General features: G+C 35.5%; 1 protein-coding gene across 1 annotated transcript in view; it reads right to left on the reverse strand.

The window, feature by feature from the left end:
* CML6 (putative calmodulin-like protein 6) overlaps positions 1–20,904 on the reverse strand; it is a 160,456-nt gene extending 139,552 nt beyond the window's left edge. The window contains exon 1 of the mRNA XM_051218031.1: positions 20,624–20,904. The gene's annotated coding sequence lies outside the window, so the exon portion shown is untranslated. The remainder of the gene's footprint in view (positions 1–20,623) is intronic.
* Between the last annotated feature and the right edge of the window lie 1,258 nt (positions 20,905–22,162).

The raw sequence follows: 22,162 nt of genomic DNA on the forward strand, positions 1-22,162 counted from the left end.
AAATGTCAAGACAGTTCTACCGTGTGGGGCGGAAACTTAGAGAACTACGAAAGCTATCATCCAGAAGATACAAGTGTTTATTAACAGTTGTCTATGTAAAATACTTCGGATCCGTTGGCCAGACACTATCAGCAACAAACCAGATTCTAGTGGAGTAAGGAATCAGGAAGGAGCGCTGGAAGTGGATAGGGCGCACACTGATTGAAGCACCGAACTGCGTCGCAAGGCAAGCCCTCACCTGGAATCCTCAAGGCTAAAGGAAGAGAGGAAGACCAATGAACACAATACGCCGAGAGATGGAGAGAGACATGAGAAAAATGAACAAAAATAGGATAAAACTAAAAAGGAAGGCCCAGGACAGAGTGGGTTGGAGGATGCTGGTCGGCGGTCTATGCTCCATTGGGAGTAACAGGCGTAAGTAAGTAAGTAAGTAAGTCCTTTGGTATACAGACAAGTATGCCTACTCTGTGGGAAAATATACGTTACATGCACACTGGTAATTCACGGGCGTTATCCCATGAATCTCATAGCGTATATATAGGTATATTCACCTACTTGGGAGGGTAGATGTTCACCGCTCCCAATGAGATATTTGCTACATCAGACAGTCTCTTAAGCATTAAATGCATATCACTAGCTCCATGGCTGCCACCTCAGTACTTCAAGACATACACATAATCACCCTCTCAAAGGAGGTTGATGGTCACCTCTCTCTAGATTAGGCCACTGATTTTGTTAGACATACGGTAGACATTATTTCAACTTATGTTTCCTTTGCATATACCTATATACATGAACTGCATAGGCTAGAGGACTTCTACAATTCTTATACATACATCGGGTAACCCGGTACGGTTAAGGGAGCCTTGAGTTGAAATCTGAGTTAATCAACAATACAACGGAGTGGGTGATTAATCTAATCTCCGTCAAGCGCCTAATTTGGCTAGCAAGGTTGTCCCAACCATCCAGTAGCGCTGCGAAGAGGCCTCAGGTCGGATTTCGCTGCCAGCAGCAAAGTTATTATATGGTTTATGTCATAACTTGTGAACCGCCAAGTAGAGAGCTGTGAATTATCGATCGAACCAGTGACGCATAAAAAGACGTGAGAGCAACCCAGAGTCCTGATTGGTCCTGCTTCCCTGTCTAGCCCAGCCAGTTGAGTTCAGAACACTAATCTCTGCCTCTGCAATATGAATCATTTGTTTCAAACATACGGGGTTTATATACCAATCAAACAGACCACAACGTACCATAAAATAGAAATTAACATTTGTACAATATTTGGCCAAAAGCGGCTGTGAATGAGGCAGGGAGTGATTAACAGACAGGGAATAATTCAAGAATGGTAAATCGTATAATAATAGTCTATGGGTCAAATCAAAGCTTATAATAAGAGCGACATGAATATGAACAGTTTAGTTCCGTAACAATTACACGATAAAAATATACTCATAGTAATGGCCCATAAATCGATCCCAAGAATTACCATTCATTATTCTTATCGGGATATAACAGTTTACATGATGGACTGATATTATCTACACAACCATTAAAAACCAAGAAGTACTGGGCAACTATGTTGATCCTAGTATTGAACTTCTTAACAATGAGAATCCAAGATCCCACTGTGAAGTGAACACGGGTTGTTCAAGTGCTGCAGCAAACGCTCAACTTTTAGAGCACTGAATGAACATTCAATGGTTTGGATGTTAATTCACAATGTTGCGTAACTATCTTCTAAAGTAGTAATCAAAGTCACTCACTAGTGGGTAGCAACAATTATTTTGAAACTAAATTTATTTCTTACTATGAAAATGAAATCAATAAAACCAACTGTATTTTGTGATTGATTGACATTTCAGCAACGTGACATAAATTTATAAACTAATAATAACATCAGCTTACATGTTAGAGTGAAAATGTTTTTGTATTAACCTGTCAACTAATATAGTTAATAAACAGTCGCCTACAGAATTGAACTGAAGCCTATTGCCTTTTTTTTAAAAAAAGATAAATCCGCACATATATGAAATCTTTATCAGTCATTTTAAACAACCAATTTTAAGAGTAAAGATTTTTTTAGATCGGCACATAAAATAAATTCCGCCTACAGCTCTTCTAGGGTTACTGTCGATCCCAAGTCCAGATAAAGGAGGAGGATTGAGCATGGAATTACCAACTCCATAACGTAGAAAACAACCTTGCTTAAAAAAACGCTAACCAGAATAAACAAATTAAATCATTTAAACTCTGCCCTCCGAGTTCAAGGATTTTCATTCAGAAGAATTATGAAGCCTCATGGTGAAAGCAGAGATTCTTTGGAAGTCACGAGGCTGATACCCCTTCTAACAACCAGAACAACAATTTTTATAAGTACATGGAATGTTTGGACAATGTGGGAGACTGGTAGGGTCAACCAAGTAGCTACAGAAATGAGGAGATACAACTTGGAGGTGCTCGGAATAAGGGAAACACATTGCACACAAGCTGGACAGAAAACAGTGGATTCAGAAGAGATGCTGCTGTATTCTGGGCACGAAGAGGAAAATGCTCCTCACACTCACTTAGGGAGTTGCTTTGATGTTGTCCAAAGAAGTACGTAAAGTACATGTTAGACTGAAATTCAAAGTCATGTTTTTTTATTAACCTGTCAACTAATATAGTTAATAAACAATTGCCTGCAGAATTGAACTGAAGCCTATTGCCTTTTTTTAAAAAAAAAACGTAAACCTGCACATATATGAAATCTTTATCAGTCATTTTAAACAACCAATTTTAAGAGTAAAGACTCATAAATCAACGACTCCGCCTACAGCTCTTCTAACATTAGAAAAAGTAGTAGAAAAATTCTAATTAAATATGGTTAATTTATTTTTTATGGAGCTACAAGCAAAAAGAGTGTTTAATTTATGGTAACTTTGTGATTGGTCCATTGAACTACATAAATTTATTCGAATATGGAGCAAGGACACGAGACAACTGCTCAAATCAAAATGAGGAGAATGGAAGTACAAAACTTAACAATTAAAATTTGATCGATTCGGTCATTAAAACAATGAATTTATGGCCATTATATTTATAGATACATAAATAAATTCACTTGGTATTGTTTGGCTTCTATCTTCACATTGAGGTTTAAGACTACAATTGATCAGTCTGTTATTGGCATATGTGCATACTGTGCGTATGCCTCGATATTGCCTTAATTCACAAGCTTTTTGTAAGCAATGATGAATAGTGGCTATCAGTGGAATTCAGGACGCGCGTTTCGTCCTAGATGCAAACCAAACAATACCAAGTGAATTTAAATTCACCCCATTGCACAAGCAAGTGGCTATCACGACTCAGTAACTAAGTGTATAACGAGATGGCGTTTGAAGCGGATGGTACTGGGTTCGAGTCCCAGAGTGAACAGCAACTCTGAGATGTATGTACATCCAGCTGACGAGTCCCAAATAGGACGAAACGCGCGTCAAACTGAATTCCACTGCTAGCCACTATCCATCTCTGCTTATAAGGATTTGGATGTTATTTTGGTGGAGTTTCGTTCTCTGAGCTGGATGGTTTGGTCGTGGAGCTTTCATCGTTCTTCTGAACGACATCATCAGCACAAACTTCAGATAGAAGTGAAGTGTTCGAATTTCTCCATATGTGTTTCACAGCTTGTTCTGTGCACCTCGATGTTGATTGGTTCTTGTTGACCTTAAATTTATCATTGTTTACTTCTTTGTTTTGGTTATGTCTCCCATTGGTTTGATTTTTGTTCCTATATTTATGCATGATTTTCCTGATTGGTTGATAAATTGGATTGATTTCAATATGTTTGTTGATTGCTGATTGACCTGAGTGCCAAGCTTCTAAAAATTCTCTGGTGTTTTTAGAGTTTCCTCTGTCTAAGATTTCTACATTTTTCCAATCGAATGAATGTCCGTAGTTATCCACGTGTATTGATATAAGTGAAGAGATATCATGGCGTTTGACTGCTAATTGATGTTCATGTAGGCGTAGGTGGAGGGGCGTCCGCTTTGTCCGATGTAGTGTTTGTCGCAGTTGGTACAATTTATTTTGTAGATGATGTTTGATTTGTTTTCCTTTGTTATTTCATCTTTTGGTTTGCATAGGATTGATTGTAATGATTTTGTTGGTTTGTGTGCCACACCTATCCCGAAGGTTTTCAGCAGTCCCGTTGCGGTTTCTGATATTCCTTGTATGTACGGTAGGGTGATCCTTTTGTTGATTTTTGTGCTTGATTTGGGTTCTGATGCTGTGTGCCGTTGGTGCTTTTTGATGAAGTTGATTGGGTAGCCGTTCTTTTGAAATATGTCCTTCAGGTATTTCTCTTCATTTTTTCGTGCTGCCAAAAGAACGGCTACCCAATCAACTTCATCAAAAAGCACCAACGGCACACAGCATCAGAACCCAAATCAAGCACAAAAATCAACAAAAGGATCACCCTACCGTACATACAAGGAATATCAGAAACCGCAACGGGACTGCTGAAAACCTTCGGGATAGGTGTGGCACACAAACCAACAAAATCATTACAATCAATCCTATGCAAACCAAAAGATGAAATAACAAAGGAAAACAAATCAAACATCATCTACAAAATAAATTGTACCAACTGCGACAAACACTACATCGGACAAAGCGGACGCCCCCTCCACCTACGCCTACATGAACATCAATTAGCAGTCAAACGCCATGATATCTCTTCACTTATATCAATACACGTGGATAACTACGGACATTCATTCGATTGGAAAAATGTAGAAATCTTAGACAGAGGAAACTCTAAAAACACCAGAGAATTTTTAGAAGCTTGGCACTCAGGTCAATCAGCAATCAACAAACATATTGAAATCAATCCAATTTATCAACCAATCAGGAAAATCATGCATAAATATAGGAACAAAAATCAAACCAATGGGAGACATAACCAAAACAAAGAAGTAAACAATGATAAATTTAAGGTCAACAAGAACCAATCAACATCGAGGTGCACAGAACAAGCTGTGAAACACATATGGAGAAATTCGAACACTTCACTTCTATCTGAAGTTTGTGCTGATGATGTCGTTCAGAAGAACGATGAAAGCTCCACGACCAAACCATCCAGCTCAGAGAACAAAACTCCACCAAAATCATCCACCTGAGCTACAAATCTTCTCCACCATCTCAAGATTTGGATGTTACTTGATTTTCTTACTCTAATTGCTTAGACATAAATATTGTGAGAAGTAAATCATTGATTAATTAGTGACAACTATTGCCCAGTTCAAAACACTCGGATTTATTTATTGACAGGACATTTAAAGAAATTTCTTATCACACTAAACATTTTGATGTCATGTTGAACATCATCTACAGTCTTGGAATCTCTCTTTAATAGAGGCATATCAATCTTGTCCCGGTGAACAAGTAACAAACAGAAGTTTATTTTGTAATTATAATAAATTACCAGGACATTAATAGTATCAGCTACTTTATCAAAACCACTACGCATATTCTGTCAGATTGGTAAATCTCAGTCAGTTGATCAGTACACATTTCTGAGCAAAAGGTGCCAGAAATTATACCAAAAAAACTGGGTTGGAGTCCCAGAGTGAACATCAACTGTGAGATGCAGGTACATCCAGTTGACGAGTCCCAAATAGGACGAAACGCGCGTCCTGGATTCTACTGCTAGCCACTATTCGTCATTGCTTACAAAAAATACGTAAATAAAGTTTTGATTAAGTCAAGAGAAATCTCCTTTACCAAAAACCTTAATACGACTTCTTCAATTTCCACAATACACAAATGTCTGAACTATTTTACAAAAAATAACCCATCAACAATAGATTCAAACAGATCATTCCATAATACAAAAAAATTAACATACATCATCCTCCATCTATTATTAACAGATCCATACTCACAGTTACAGTCAAAATAATGTCATTGATAGTAGAAGGAAGAGAGAAGTATGAAAATGAGAAATCCTACAAACGACTGTATTATCACGCTTAACCTGAAAAGTTCAATTAGAAAAAAAAATAAACTAGGATAGATATTATTATTATTATTAGACAAGAAGTAGTTCTTTCTTAGATTGGGGAATTATATAATTACTAAATCCTAATCTACTTCAAACTCGTTATGTTGCATATGTTAGTTTAATTCCCCCAAATGCCCTAGTACAGTTGGGAGTGGGAAGAAGAAGCTCTCCCTCTCGAAATGATCTCATATGGCCACGTGCATACAACTACTACCAGGGAAGTTCTACTCACTGACTTCTCGCACCACACATATTGTTTACGAAATTGACAGGACGAAAAGTGAATGTCCGATGCTGGGTTGGTAGACACGAAGGGTCCACTTAGGGAATTTAGGAAACCCTCACTCCGAACCTATGGTGCACATGGGCTCCAGGAACCTGGGGGAATAAATGGCGTATGAACCAATTATTGGTCACCAGCTACCATGGGACTGCATCTCCTTACGATGCTCCATTGCCTTGTGGGTGACACCTTTAGGTCAAAGGCTCCAGGTGTGACCCCCCAAGGAAACCACATGCTTCTGTCTGAGCGCCCGGGTAGTATCCTAGCCTTCACACAAATTGAATGATTCATGTGGCGCATATCTATTTGGTACCTCCTTGTACCAATGATCATGTGTTTAAAAAAATACAAAACAATTACTAATTGCAACATTAAGATAGAACACTTCAATCAAAAAACTTATTAAGAGGTTTACTTGTCGAATTAAAATATGCATATTACGTAGTCCCATCTATTGAAAACGCTGACAAAACAACCCCAGAATTTTATGATCCTCATAACAACAATGAAAGTATGTTTATGTTGCCTTTTTTCCATTTAAATTTGAAAATGTTGCCACAGGACTGGTTCGAGTCAATGCCTGAACTAGTGATCGGGAGTGAAGTAGTTGAGCATGTCGACCGCTTTAATTGTCTTGGAAGTCTCGTCAGACAGGATAGGTTAGTGTTTGATGAAATCCCAACACAAATTCATAAACTTCAGTTATCTTTTGCTAGCTTGCATCATTTGTGGTGTAGACGAGATATCCGTCTAATAAAGGATGAATATACTACACAGCAGTTCGCCAGGCCCTACCTTATGGCTATGAAAATTGACCTTTAGAAATGGAGGACATTCATAGTTTACAAGTATTTGATCACGGATTACTTCAAAACATTATTCGTTCATGTTAAGATCAAAGATTTAGCAATTCTGGGGTTGAACGCAGAGTACTAAGGAAGATAAGTCAACTGACGAAGAATCGGATAACTATCGCCTGAGATAGTTGGGACGTTTATTTTGTATCCCCATCCACCGACTACTGCGATGCACAATATTGGCTAGAGTAGGAACATAGGTTGAAAAAGCTAGGGTTGTCCAAGTCAAGACGGCGTATCAGTTCATAAAGTCACTAATTATTAGTCTGAGCCATGTTGATAGGTTTAGGCTATGTGATTGGGGTTCGTATGATTATTTGAACTAATGGTTAGAGAAATTGGGTGAAAGGGTGCAAAATTTCTCGCAATGGTGTACATGCATTTATCCATTGTCCTCTCTTAAATACTTGACTTCCAAATTACCTGGTAGTTTTTTTATCGAAGGATATCATTGATGCCCAATACTTTCTATCATCATTAATAGCGTACCTATCTCTCATACCGTAAATCCGCTCTGACGATCTCATTTCACTGTGCTAATAAGGAGTGACAACCTGAACAGATGTACATACGTCCAGGGTTTTACGTTGCGTATGACTGGCTGACTGACAGGATGAGGTATTTAAGATTGTTAATTTAACCAACAAGTAAGCTTAAAAGTCTCTACATAAATCAACCGAAATAATTACCTGAAATCTAACTGACGAAACCTTAAAGTTCTAGCACCAGGACCTGAAGATCAAGCATTCGATAATTTAATAAAGCTAGGAGTGTGTAAATTTGAAATGTTCCAAAATTAACATGGAATAGCGTCAAAGCGTTTCTTTATTTTTTTTATAATTATCAACCAACCCAGTCAACTCACCATTATTTATTCATTTGAGAACATAAATAGTGGTACAAAAGGGCACCAGACACATATACGCCACACAAGTTACTTGATTTGTGTGTGCGCTGTGATACTACCCGGGTGCCCAAACCAAAACAGGTGGTTTTCTCAGGGGGTCACACCCCGAGCTTTCGATCTAAAGGTCTGATCCACAAGGCAGTGAAGCAACGTTATGAGATGCAGTCCCATGGTAGCCAGTGACCAATAATAGGTTCATACACCATTTCCCCCTCAGGTTCCTGGAGCCCATGTTCACCATTGGTTTGGAATCTAGATTTTCAAGCCCCACTAGATGAACCCTCCGTGTCCACCAACCCAATTAAAGAGCCGAACATTCACTTTTCGTCCTCTCAATTTCTTAAACAACACCCTCGCTATGAGAAGGCAATGAGTAGGACCTCCCTGACAGTGGCTTTATACGCGTGGCCATATGAGAGCATTTCGGGAGAGAGAGAGAGAGTTAACTCTCCTCCCCACCCTCGGTCGTACTATGGTATTTAGCGGTCAACTCACCTAGTATCATTAAGTTAAGATAGAATAAGTATGTATTTGTTGATAATGATCTATTGAGATCTATTGGATCACTATCAACAAATATATACTTATTCTATCATAAGTAAATAATTTATAAATGATCATACAATCTAACAGTAAGTTTATTGAATAATAATGCTGGAAAACATATGAAAAGAAACAATGCAGAAAATTCAAAGTCTACATCCATCAAATTATGTAAATTTATCTTAGAACATTTGTTAATTATCTATGTTATTTCACACGACTAAAAATGCTAATTACAAGTGAATGTTGTTAGTAATAAACTATACCTCCCTACACACACACACACACACACACAGGGAGGGAGGGAGAGAGAGAGAGGAAACAAACAAAGAAAATATGAAAATTGATGAAAAGTGAATGAATTACAATAAATTTATAAAGTAATATCTTAATTAATTAAAACCTTAATTCATCATTACAAGTAACTTTGAGTACTATATACAGATGTACATTGGGGTTTAAGTTTCTTACAATTTAGATTTCAACAATGAATGAAAGAATTTACAATGGATTGATTAGTGGATAGTGAATCACGTTAGGGTATGTCAAATTCTTCCTAAAAGTTGATCTAATTCAATTGACTAAGTTGCTAATATGATCCCCTTAGTTTAAGTGATTCGATATCGTATCGATTATGTCAAGATGTAAGATGATAGTTGAAAGTAATTAACAGAAAACTCTACTTAACTAAGAATACATGCTACTTGACACTTGTTAGCACGACTACATGTACACTTTGTTGACGAGTCCTAAATAGCATTAAATCTAAATCAAGTAGGGTTTCCTATCAACTACTTTCAAATCATCAACTTTTACAATGAGGAAATTAACGAGATGAAAGAGGTAACAGAGTAAGGTGAAGCGAATGTCAACTTTGAAATGAGTTAAAATATGAACAGGTAATTGTGAATATCATTCGGATAGATAGTAAAGAGGAACGAGTACATTTTTTTCAATAGTAATCATCACCATATTAAAGTATGGGTAGGGATACTGGCTAACCACATACACACACACATACATACATACATCGAAGTAGAATGCTATCCATATTCTGTATTGGTTGATTGTGATTATCTAGAAAATGTGTATATCATGGAAGTAGAAACAGATCAGATAGTACAGAACAGAAATACAGTGTCCAAAGATTTTATCTGTTACATTATCCCATATAAATGTTTATGACCTGATTTATTGTTGATAAGTTTCAATACTACGTTTGATTTTCGTTAAATTTACATACATATGTACTTTTTAAGAGCCAAACATTGTTTTTTTTTTTCTTAAATTCACAATATATGGGTGTAAAATTAATCCCTCCTACTGTTTAAGTACACTTATACATTAACATTATTATTATTATTATTATTTTGATTGTATATGCACATAATATATGAGATACACTTTATCGGTACAGTTTACAGTGCATTAGAACAAATACATAAGTAGTTAAATAGTTGAATACACTTTTATAAATATACACTGGTTAATACAAAATCTGTCTTGCATCTTTTTTTTTCTTATTTACCAAAACATGTACCATACATGTCGATAACAAGTATGGTTCCTCGTATCTCATTGAATCAGATATAAAGAGAGCTAACTCTTTTGAATTAATTTGAAGTTAAATACTCAACAAACATTTTAATATAGGCGGTACTTTTCTTTGTCAACTTTGAGAATAACCCTCAATAGTCATGAATTGAATGAAGTCACACAAACGAAACGAGTCTTTCAGATATGAGTACGGATGGTAAGTTTTCTTAAGTACAACTATCATTAAGGAGTTGTCATATTTATGGATCATTATGTGCTCTTAACCGCTCATAATGTAAAAGCATGACCTTTATAAACAAATCATGTTTAAGATACTTAATAACTGGGGATTTTGAGGAATATTTGTAATGAGATTGTGGTGTATGTTACTTATGTCAACAGACATAAGTAGTATGCAACACCAATCAAAAGTGGAACGCCTGTCAGCAGAAGGTTTGTAAAATCGAGTCGAGAAGAACGGGAACGGAGAGTATTTGTAATAGCGATGAAGTGTGAGACAATTTATGGAGGATTTGCAAATGAAGTATCGAATGCATGATTCCCACATTTTACGAAAGAACTCCGTAACTGGTTGTTTCCCACTTGTGTTTTCATTCATTACAATACTACTTAGAGTAAAACTTAAATTTAACTACATGTATTGATTCTGTTATGTAACATACCCCGGTGAACGTCGAATCGCGAAAAGACACGTGACAATCTAGTTGACCCAACAAACGTAGATAATTACCGCATGCAGTACGAGGTTTTTGTGTTGTTGGCACCGTACGTGGTCTGCCCATTCTGATCCAAGATCTTCATGAGAGAATTGTCACGTCAGATACAGTGTCAATTTGCAATCTAAACAGATGCCCGTTAATATCATGGGTCAGGATTGCTCGTGGTTCTGGCTGCCTGAGGAATATATTTCCCTGTTTCAAACTTTAACTTCTCTCTCTCTAGTTAGCGGGGTCGGAACACATCAGAATAGCTAGCTTAATGGTCTTTGGTCGCAGAGTCTTTGTTCCGTTCACAGACTAGGCGAACTCGTAATCGCTTTAAACATAGCAGATTCACTACATTGTCAATTTTTATTTATTAATTCAATGAAGATAAATTTTAATGTTTAGATTAAGTCACAACTAATGTTAATCTGTAATGTTTGTTATACTAACGATGCGATAATAATCATTTTCTCATTTCTTAGCAAAATACATGGATCTAATTCATGAATATTAGCGGAGAAAGTGTTGACATTTTGGTTGTTATTTACTAAGACAATATAAATTTATATTTACTTGGAGTAGGAGAACCATGATACTATTCATTCAATCTAACTCATTAATTATTTTGAGATTTATTTTTCACACCAAAACTATTTCAATTCACTGAGACTATAATACTAATTTATTTTAAAGTATACAACAAGGTTTCTAATATATAGATCTCTTCAATAGTGTTAAAGCACCACTTAGTGAAAAAGTATGCGAATCAGATGGTAACTAGTATCCGTAGGTATGTCAAGTAATTGATAACTTTTAAATACAAAGCACTTCAATAAAGCCACTAGTCTAACTAATTCCACAAAATAGTTTACTTATGAGTGAATTGAGAGGTAATAATCCAATTTCTAAATCTTTAAAACACTAAATCACCTAATAATCAATATTTCTGTTAAAGGCATCCACATTTCTGTATATATATATATATATATATATATATATATATATATATATATATATATATATATATATAGATAGATAGATAGATAGATAGATAGATAGATAGATAGATAGATCTTGAGTCTTTGATCACCATAGATAAAAAGAAGATATGACCGTTAGTTGATCACAAGGAGTTTTTTTTTGTTTTCTAGATTTTTGATCTTTTAATATTGTACAAATTGAATAGTTAAATAAACTTGACAAGATAAGTAAATAATAAACTAATAAGTAGTATCAATGGATAGTTGAGAAGAAGAAAAAAAGAGAGGAAAAAAGAAAACATAAATGTTAAGTATAATTACGCCCTTGTATTTTTTTTTAATTATTGTACTCCTTGTTCATATTACTTAAAAGAGGTTCATCATAGAGGAGTAGGGATTCTTAAAGTATAAAACTTCTACTTATTTTTTAAGAGAATAATAAACAATATGAAGGAAGGAAGGAAAGAAAGAAAGAAAACAGAGTTAATTATTAGGTTCTAATGATAAAAATCATTATGATTTGTGTATCCACTTATCGGCAATTTAATTATCATAAGACTTTTATTCAATGTACATTTGAAACTATAATAATAATAATAATAACAACATTAAGATGAAGTACTCATCATTAAATAAAATATGAACATATTTTTATTTTTAAAATGTGAGGTTTGAAGAAAGGATACAAATTTTTTAAAGATAGTTTAACAATACTGATTGATTTTATTTGGTACAGCCCCTAAATGCCCTAGTACGGCCGAAAGTGGGAAGAAGCAGCTCTCCTTCTTGAAATGATCTTACATGGCCACGTGTATACAACTAATACCAGGGAAGTTCTACTCACTGCCTTCTCGCACCACACGTGTTGTTTACGAAATTGAGAGGACGAAAAGCGAATGCCCGGTGCTTTAAGTGGGTTGGTGAGTATGGACGATCCACCTAAGGGCATTGGAAAACCCTGGTTCCAAACCAATGGAGTATATGGGGCTCCAGCATCCTGAAGGAATAAATGGCGTATGAACTAATCAATGGTCACCGGCTACCATGGGACTGCATCTCCTTACGATGTTCCACTGCCTTGTGGACCACACCTTTAGATCGAAGGCTCGTTGTGTGGCCCTCTAGGGAAACCACCTGCTTCAGTTTGCATACTCGCAAAGTGTCACAGACCACACACAAATGAAGTGACTTGTGTGGTGCATATGTATTCGGTGCCCCTTTGTACCAATATTTATGTGTTCAAATAAATAAATAAATAAACATTTATTTGAAATTATCACTGAAAATTAAGAAGTCCTGGAAAGCAATTTCATCATAGTATGGGAAATTTCAACGCTGAACAACCAAAACTATACCAGAAATCGGACTAGCTAACTTTCGGGTACAATAGTGAGCATGTTATCATTAGATCGCTAAGCAGGTTTCCAATGGTTCATACTTCAAACTCTAATTTAATCTGCGTTATTTGGTAAGCACCATCCATTGGTATTTATGATATCTCTCTTGTACCGAATGTGATATGCATTAATAGGAGGTCCCATACTAGGACGAAATAGATGACCAGGTTTTTATGATTTTCAACAATTATTTACTGAAACCCAGAGATGCAATCTACACTTAAGTATTTTTAGTTAAATAAACTATACTACTAACTAGTAATATAATCACTTTTTGGATAATTACTCAGTTGCACTATCCAATTAGTAAGGTCCCATTAGTAACAAGATCAGAAAAGGGGTAGATCATTTCTTTGGACCAACAATCAAGAAGTGACAAATCTTACTCTAATTCTGTGAGTTTTATATGAACCTACGACAAGGTACATGTGAATCTTCGATTTAATGTTACTCGTAATGAATTACGCAAATTAGAAAGAAGAGTAAATTTAAATCGAATAAATTGATTAGGATGAGTGCAATCGGTAAACGGAATTTAATTTACTAAAATCTATTGTTTTGACCTATAGTTATTGATATGGACTGCCAGATATTTACAAGCTTAACACTTCCGTACATAAATCCACTCATGTTTGTCAATTAAAAATAACCTTACTGATCACTTGATAAAAATACTGAACCCTATTCGGAATTAATCTTGCAATCATCCTTTTAAAGATTCATTTTAGTTAACTAATTACTTAACGGGAATTAATATAAAGAATAAGACAATCTACAACTTTGATGAAAATACTAGTGATATTTCATGTGACTATATCCCATCAACTAATCTTCCATTATCTTACTGTTTGACAACTAAAGATTTATCATTATTATGTACTGGTAATGTGTAATTCACTTGTGAAAGTGAGTCCCTTCAACATTTTGGCGTGGCTATGGATAGTCCTTGAGAACGACTGTGCTATTCGACGTGTTTATCTAATGCGTCAAAAATGTAGCCGAAGATTAAGTTAAAAATGTGTCTTTATAAGGGATAGGTGGATGATATCATAGTCATATGCGATAAATGTAACAAAACGAACGTGTTAAAAAAAATTTGATACATTTGAAAAATATGTTAACTTTATACATGAAGTGGAAATGAATGGCCATTTTCCCTTCTTAGCTATATTAGTTAGCAGAAGAGAATGGTTTCACCAAACATCCTATCTATAGAAAGCTGTTTAAGAAATTGAAGTATGCTGTATTCATTAGAGGCATCACATTTACTGAAGTGTCACTATTTAACGTAAGCTGATGAAAGCTTACTGCTACTTGATTCGTTTGATTGGTTGCAGTTATTTGATGTTTGTCTAAGCGAAAAAGCCTTGTGAACCCAAATATTATCCTACTGTCGAGGAAAATGTTATGCTGCGCTGTATACAGAAGACTGAAGAATGTCATGTGTCTAATGCTGTGTGAGGTTAGCTAATATTAGCTGAAGACATACAATCTGAATCGAGCAACAATTCTTTGATTAGGAGTTTGGATTTGTTACGAATGGATAGACACAAGCACATTTTCATGGAGGTAAAACAACTTTTTTATCACTCTGAATCAAGCCTGTATGGACAAAATGGTATCTCGGTCTTCATACTTATCGTTCAGTTCAGTACAAACGAGGTTTGATGAAGAGCGTATTCAACAAAATTAATCGTTTTAGTATAATGCAGCACTATCGAAGAAGAAATAGAGCTTTCCATCGTAACATTAAAGAAAACTAGATAGTCACTAAAGTTCATATACTAATGGAAAGGATGCTATATATTCAGGCTTACTACTCCTATAGTACCTGAAAATAAAGTGTCTATATCAGTCAATCAGTCAGCTGAAATGTAGGACCAGGCACATATATGCATCGGTTCAAGCTGCCATACCTCATTAACACAACAAGATGAACACCAAATTCATAGAAGTAGTTAATTCAATGGTGGTAATATATAAAAGAAAGATTGTATATAAGAGCATAGTACAGGAAGAAATAATTAGTTCGTAGAGAGAGAGATCTGAAGCGATTTTAACCTCATAGTTTAAGATAAGAGTGTACACACCGACGCCATTGTGATCGATTCTCAGCCATGTCATCCAGAGCCTTTAACCATTGGTTACGATAATCACAAGGACCCCAACCAAGTAGTCTGCATCTACCAACATGACTAAGAATAGAAGTTAGTGACTTCAAGTACTGATGCCACATGTCAATTCGCCCCTCTTAACTTTCTTCCAACCATCCCCTACACAAGTCAGCATTGCGCGTCGTGGTAATTGGTGTTCAGGCATATGTAACACGTGTCTATATCATAAGTACTGAATATAAATGTAAGTAAAAATGCATAATTATTCTGAATACAATACCAGCTTTGTACATTGAGAAATAAGAAAAATCCACTATTTCATCGACATTAAACAGTATATAGTCATCTACATATTATATATAGAAATGTCAACTTTGTATCATTCATTTAGCTGATTATCAATTAATTAACCTGTTTTTTTTATTACAGTAAATTAGAAACGAAATTAAACAATCAATGATAATAATTAGTTGTAATTTTGGAAATGTTAAATGTTGATAGTTTGTTAAGGTCAATTTCACTCCACCCACCCCCGCCCCCCACACACACACACTCAAAGATTTACATGCTTTCTAATCTAACATCTGATGTTTCAAAAATCTGGGGTGGTTTTTGGTACCTGTTTTTTTTATTATTTAAACTCTCCAACTTACAAAATAGCTATGATGATCAAAATGTCAACAAAATTGTTCTAAATTAATCGATAATGAAAAAAAAAATCATTTTCGAATAAACATCTATATCATCATTGGATTGTTGAATAATCATTTCAGCTTACTAACTATAAAAATTGTAACCTGTAAACAAACAAAATCAACTAGCACATATCATAGCTAATTTGACTTGAGTATTATAATACTTCACATAATGTAGGACTTTTAAATATAATAAAATTGAAGTATTTTTAATATGTTAAATGAATTAACAAATGGATTACTAACATTCCGAAAATCTGTTCTTCAAAAAGATCGATATATTTGGGTTATTATAAATTTAAGCGGTAAAACCGAAAACATTGGATAAGGTAATTAATGAATGAATAACCTCTTAATGTAGTAATATTTAGGATAAATATGATATGTGATGTGTGTATTTTGTGCATTTGCTTCATGTTTGGGTGCTTGTTTTGGTCCTTACACCTCAGCTAATCAAAAAGATTAATCTTGTTATTGGAAGAGACCGAAGAAAATTGGATTTACATTCAAGCTGATTCAGTTATATATTAATCCAGTGACTAATAATTACATAATGAAAATCATTTGAAATCGGTTAGCGAATTTTATTCGTTTTGTTTCTCGTAGGTATTAGTGCACATAAATATTGGTACAAAAGGGGTACAGAATACATATGCGCCACACAAGTCACGAATTGCGTGTACGGGCTGTGATACTGCCCGGGTTCCCAGACTGCACCGGGTGGTTTCCTTAGGAGATGTTATAAACTCTCTTTTCTTACGGTTACGACCCAGCTATTTCTATTGCTTAGTATTCTCGGACATCGATCCACTCGACAGGTCCCCAAATCAGAACACGGTTGAACAGGAAAGAGGTTATATTCCAAATAACAAGGTTAGATGGAAGCAAGAAGCCAGTAAGAAGCACAATAGGGAAAACGTCAGTGTATTTATAGTTTTTACATGAGAAGATTCTAGAGTATTCCCCAACTATCGACTAGTGCTGATTGGATACGAATTAGCCAATCAGCATGCACCAAAGCAATCGTGCATTGAGCTTGCTTTAATCTAGTCTATGTCCCGCTAACAGGAGAGCACTCCCGGAGCCTTCGATCTAAAGGTATGACCCATAAGGAAGTGTAGCAACGTAAGGAGATGCAATCCCATAGTGGCCGTTGACCAATAATTGGTTCATACACCATGTGCACAATTGGTTTGGAATCAGGGATTTCCAACCCCTCTAGGTGGATCTTCCGTGTCCACCAACCCAGTTAAAGCGTCGAACATTCGCTTTCCATCCTCTCAATTTCATAAACAACACATGTGGTGCGAGAAGGTAGTGAGTAGGACTTCCTTGGTAGTGGCTCTATACGTGTGGCCGAGTGAGAACACTTCGAGAGAGAAAGAGAGCGAACTCTCCTCGCCTTCGACCGTACCAGGGAGTTTCGGGACATAAAGTGACGGAATGGCGGAGGTCCTTATGGTCCACTGCTTAGGCAGGCCACCCACAGAAGCGTGCGTAATTTACCGTAACGAAGTAACCACGTTCAGTGCCCGAAATAGGATTTAAGCTCGAAAACTTCAAACGAATCTTCTTAAGTTTTACTCATCCATTTTGAGTGTATATCAGTCTTTCCTAGTTATTTGATTCTGAGTGCATTTTCCCTGTAATGGTCATTTCATAATCCATCGTAGATAGCATTTAAAAATGGCATGCACAGATGTCACTGATTTGACTTGTGCATTTTCAGTTCATGTATAACTACTGTTAACGAGTCGTCTTGTGGAGCTCCGGAATTCCTTTCCATGTTTTTTGTAAGTGGCCTCCTGTGACTTGAAGGTAATGTAAAACTACAATCCTTGTTGCAATAATTCAAATAAAAAGAACACAACTCTCCTACTGAAAAGAACGACGAGTTACTGAAGTGATTTAAGAAATACTACATCTAAATGAGCTCAATACAAAGGAATGTCTTACTGACTAATCAACTTGACAATCTTTAAAAAGGCAACATGCAACTTGTTAAGGATCACCCTACGACTACACATGAAGAAATGAAATTCGGCCACATTGTAAATCTCATAACTACTTACATTTGTCCAAATATGAAACAAAAGCACCAAAGACATACGTCATATATCATTATCACATAACATTACATGAATGTTAGGTTTGCTTTCAAGTGAAAAATGACAGTACAAAATAATGAACTGATTGAGTTACACAGAATAGGTTGACAGTGTCTAATAATAAATATCCATCAAATTACATTATTCGGTAACAATTATAGTTTAACAACTTAATTACATGCCTTTGGATTCATCAGTAGATAGATTCTCTAGGTAATTAAATGACAAGTTGAAAATTGGTTTTTAACTAGGGATATAATTGAAAAATCTGTTATCCGACTAACAGACCACAGCTGTGCAAAACAAAGAGTCTATCAAGACTAACAGTCGTGTGAATAGATAACCGATTACATATTTTAACCCTAGATTACTTATTTTACATGAAAATTAGTTGTGTACATTATTTATAGGTTTCACTATAATCGATAGTTGTCATTTTCAATCAGTATACAAAACTGATCTAATCGAAAACAATATTGTTCGCTTATATATGTTGTTCTAAATTTACGATATGGGAATATTTCAAAACTGATATTGTCATTCCAGCGTCAACATGAAGATGCTTTACCAATGATGTTCTATCAAAGTATGGTCGGAGTTCAGAAATATTCTTCAGAAGGAACAGCAGTCATTTTTTAGCCTTTAAGAAGTGTCTATTGGTAAAAACTCTATGTTTATTATCGAGTGATAATGAGTCTTTTTGTCGAAGTATATAGTAAGATTACATTCTGAAAACGGCTTTGGAAGTATACGAGACTGCTTAAAAAAGCACTGTTTCTGTTTATGAATAATGCGATCTATAAACTGATATTGCCCAATTGATATCCTCAATTAATAAGTATAAATGTTTTAAATCTCTTCAGTTATAATAAACTAGTATTATTTGAGCACTAAAAACCCAAGTGAAGGCCAGACCCAGGTTTTAGCAGGTAATTAATTAATTATATGCAACATGTAACCTGGCATATATGCATCGTCTCAAGTTGCCGCAACACAATAGGACAGAGGCGAAACCACCAGGACAAATCCCAGAATGTTAGTAACTGTATCAATGAAGGTAAAAAAGATCGATCCTGAATAGTGGTTACAGCAGTCCATATCTATATAAACAGCTCAGCCTAACTATTAATAGTTTCATGGATCGATACAATTTCTTAGTATGGCAGCGGCCAGAATGTCCTGATCATCCTAACTGATGAAGATCCACTACCAAGTCAACCGATTTTCCATCATTACCTAACCTCAGCATCCCTAACTAGGTGTTAGGTACTGAGTTTAAACTTGACTATTGTTGAGCCTGTCCTAGGATATTAATAAATAGAACTGAATTTTTTGAGGTTTAGCACTCAACTCTTGAATATGACTCTTCATCTCAACCTTGGATTTCAGTATTGTTTCATACATACATTTTCACATTTTCTTCCGAACTATATTCCGAATGTTCAGACTTTCGCGTTACTACTACCACTACATTATCTCAATCTTCTTTGTTATTCACTTCGCCTTGCTAATTTAGCATAGCAGCATTTGACATTGATTACTCCAGTGATTGTCCAGACAGTATTAATCACACTAATTACAGTACTTACACTAAACTTAACTAAGTGCCTGCTAGTCACCCCAAAGGTTGTTATATAGTAATACACTACAGATCATCGATTAATAACAGCTCCTAAGCGAACCAGAACCCTGAAAAAAGAAGATACGTGGAAATAATCTCCATATTTGTGATTCGTGATACAACATTCTAACAGACTAACAAAAAGGTGAACGTATACGGAAAGTAAGGTCTTAAGCTGACAGAAGCTAAACTACTTAGAAATGTGCATACTGAATCAAGTTGTTTGTTGGACAGACAGGTCGATTGTAAACAATAAGTTAAATAAATATTAAACAATAAGTTAATCTGAATACTATGTGGACAACTAACATGATGCAAGGTACTCTTTATCATCATAAAATGCATTTTGCACGGTAAATCAACTGTCCATAACCTCAAACTTATGAATATGAATAGTGAGATATTAAACTAAAACTAGTGCATCACGAGTTAACTTGCGATTCGAGAGGGAGAAATATCTATATGAAGTAAGTGAGCTGTAGTAAGCAGGAGCATCTGTTACTCTGCTCAAGAATTGCGTAGATTGGTTTCTTAATATTTGTAGTGAAGATAAACTAGGACTAATGGGGATTTTGAAAGGAATAAGGAAAGATAAAAATGAAATTGAATGTGTGGGACCGAGTAAGCACATATGACATATGTTATAAGGACGAGAGTTTGTTATTTTCAAACGTAAGAAAGCAATATGACTCCGAGAAGCGTCTTTATATTTGTGGATTTGGTGGGCTCTCAACTAAGAGACCCAAATATCATACACCAATGCGACTAATATCTCCATAAAATTAATAAATACAAATACATTTCTTTTAGCACTTACATATGACAACGAAAGACAAACGTGACATCATCATTTTCTATATGTAAGACCTCAACATATATATTCGGATTCATAAATTTCGTTTAAAGAGTTGATAATTCAATGTTGAAGTCAATCAAGTTCGTCTCATAGACAAAACAAGCAGGTTAGTTGCATATAATCACAGAAAATATGCACTTAGTATAGTTAATATGATCTCAATGACAATAATCCAAAATAAGTAAATCTCATACAAACTCAAGGTCGATCGGTTGTTTTGCAATGACGCCAGTTGTGGCTAGTTTCAAGATTTCATTGTCCAGTGACCACAAATAGTTCAAATACATATGGTCGTGTAGCGGCAAATAAATTCCCGAAATCAGTAGCTTTGCAAGTTTTCGATATTCGATGCTTATAGCATTAGTTTTACTGGACTCATCTAGTTGAAGGAGCTCAATCACGCATTCTCATCAACCCAGACAACCAAAAAAGGGGAAATAAAGGCGAACAAAGGGGAAATAAAGGGGTAAATGCTTCGGTAGCGAAAGGGGAAAACGCGCCAGAATGTCGCCTTTTTCGCCTGTTCGGGGGAAATAATGCGGATTTTCCCCTTTTTCGCCGACTTATCGCCTAAATATCCGCCGAATTGTCGCATTTTCACCTAAATATCCGCCGAATTGCCTACTTTACGCCTAAATATCCGCTGAATTGTCGAATTTTTACCAAAATATCCGCCGAATTGTCTACTTTTCGCTTAAATTTCCGCCAAATTGCCTACTTTCCGCCTAAATATCCGCTGAATTGTCGAATTTTTACCAAAATATCCGCCGAATTGCCTACTTTCCGCCTAAATATCCGCCGAATTGTCTACTTTTCGCCTAAATACACACATAACCCCCTATTTTCCATCCATTGACAGAACCCGAAAGGTCTCCTATGTTTGCCTTCATTTTCAACAACAGGCCAAAATATATCTGCAATGCAGTGGAAAAGCGGTACATTTTTTAAAAAATTTATTTAACAAGAAAAGCGTATTATTGTATAACACTAGAGCAGAAGCTTAAGCATCGATTGTTTTGCATATCTAATGCAATTGCTAATGCATTGTTATTTGAAATTATCTGAAAAAGAAGGAACAGGTGATGTTTTATTTATAAGGAATGTGTATTTAACAAAAAGTTAACTGACACTCAAACACACATTCGCAACACTTCAACAGTTTCCCATGTAAGTAAAAGAGTAAGCTGTTTGAAAAAATAATGTTTATTGAAATCTAGGTAGAACATCGAAACAATTGCACGGACTATTACCTTAGGCCACGTTCGTTAGGCTATTGAGAATTGAGGTAATCGTCCTGTGAATTCTGAATTTTAGAAAAAAGAAAAAAAGTCACAACCATATCACAGTGACATGCTTTGGCACAGCCAAATACTTGAAGCTGAACTTACGGTTATGTTCGTTAATATTGTTGACTGTAACTATAGAGTCATAGGGAGGTTATCACTTTACATTAGTACATACATGGTCTTGTTTTCTTCTATTACGCTTTATCTTGTCTCG

This window comes from Schistosoma haematobium, chromosome 7, assembly GCF_000699445.3.
Source record: "Schistosoma haematobium chromosome 7, whole genome shotgun sequence".
Classification (NCBI taxonomy): Eukaryota; Metazoa; Platyhelminthes; class Trematoda; order Strigeidida; family Schistosomatidae; genus Schistosoma; species Schistosoma haematobium.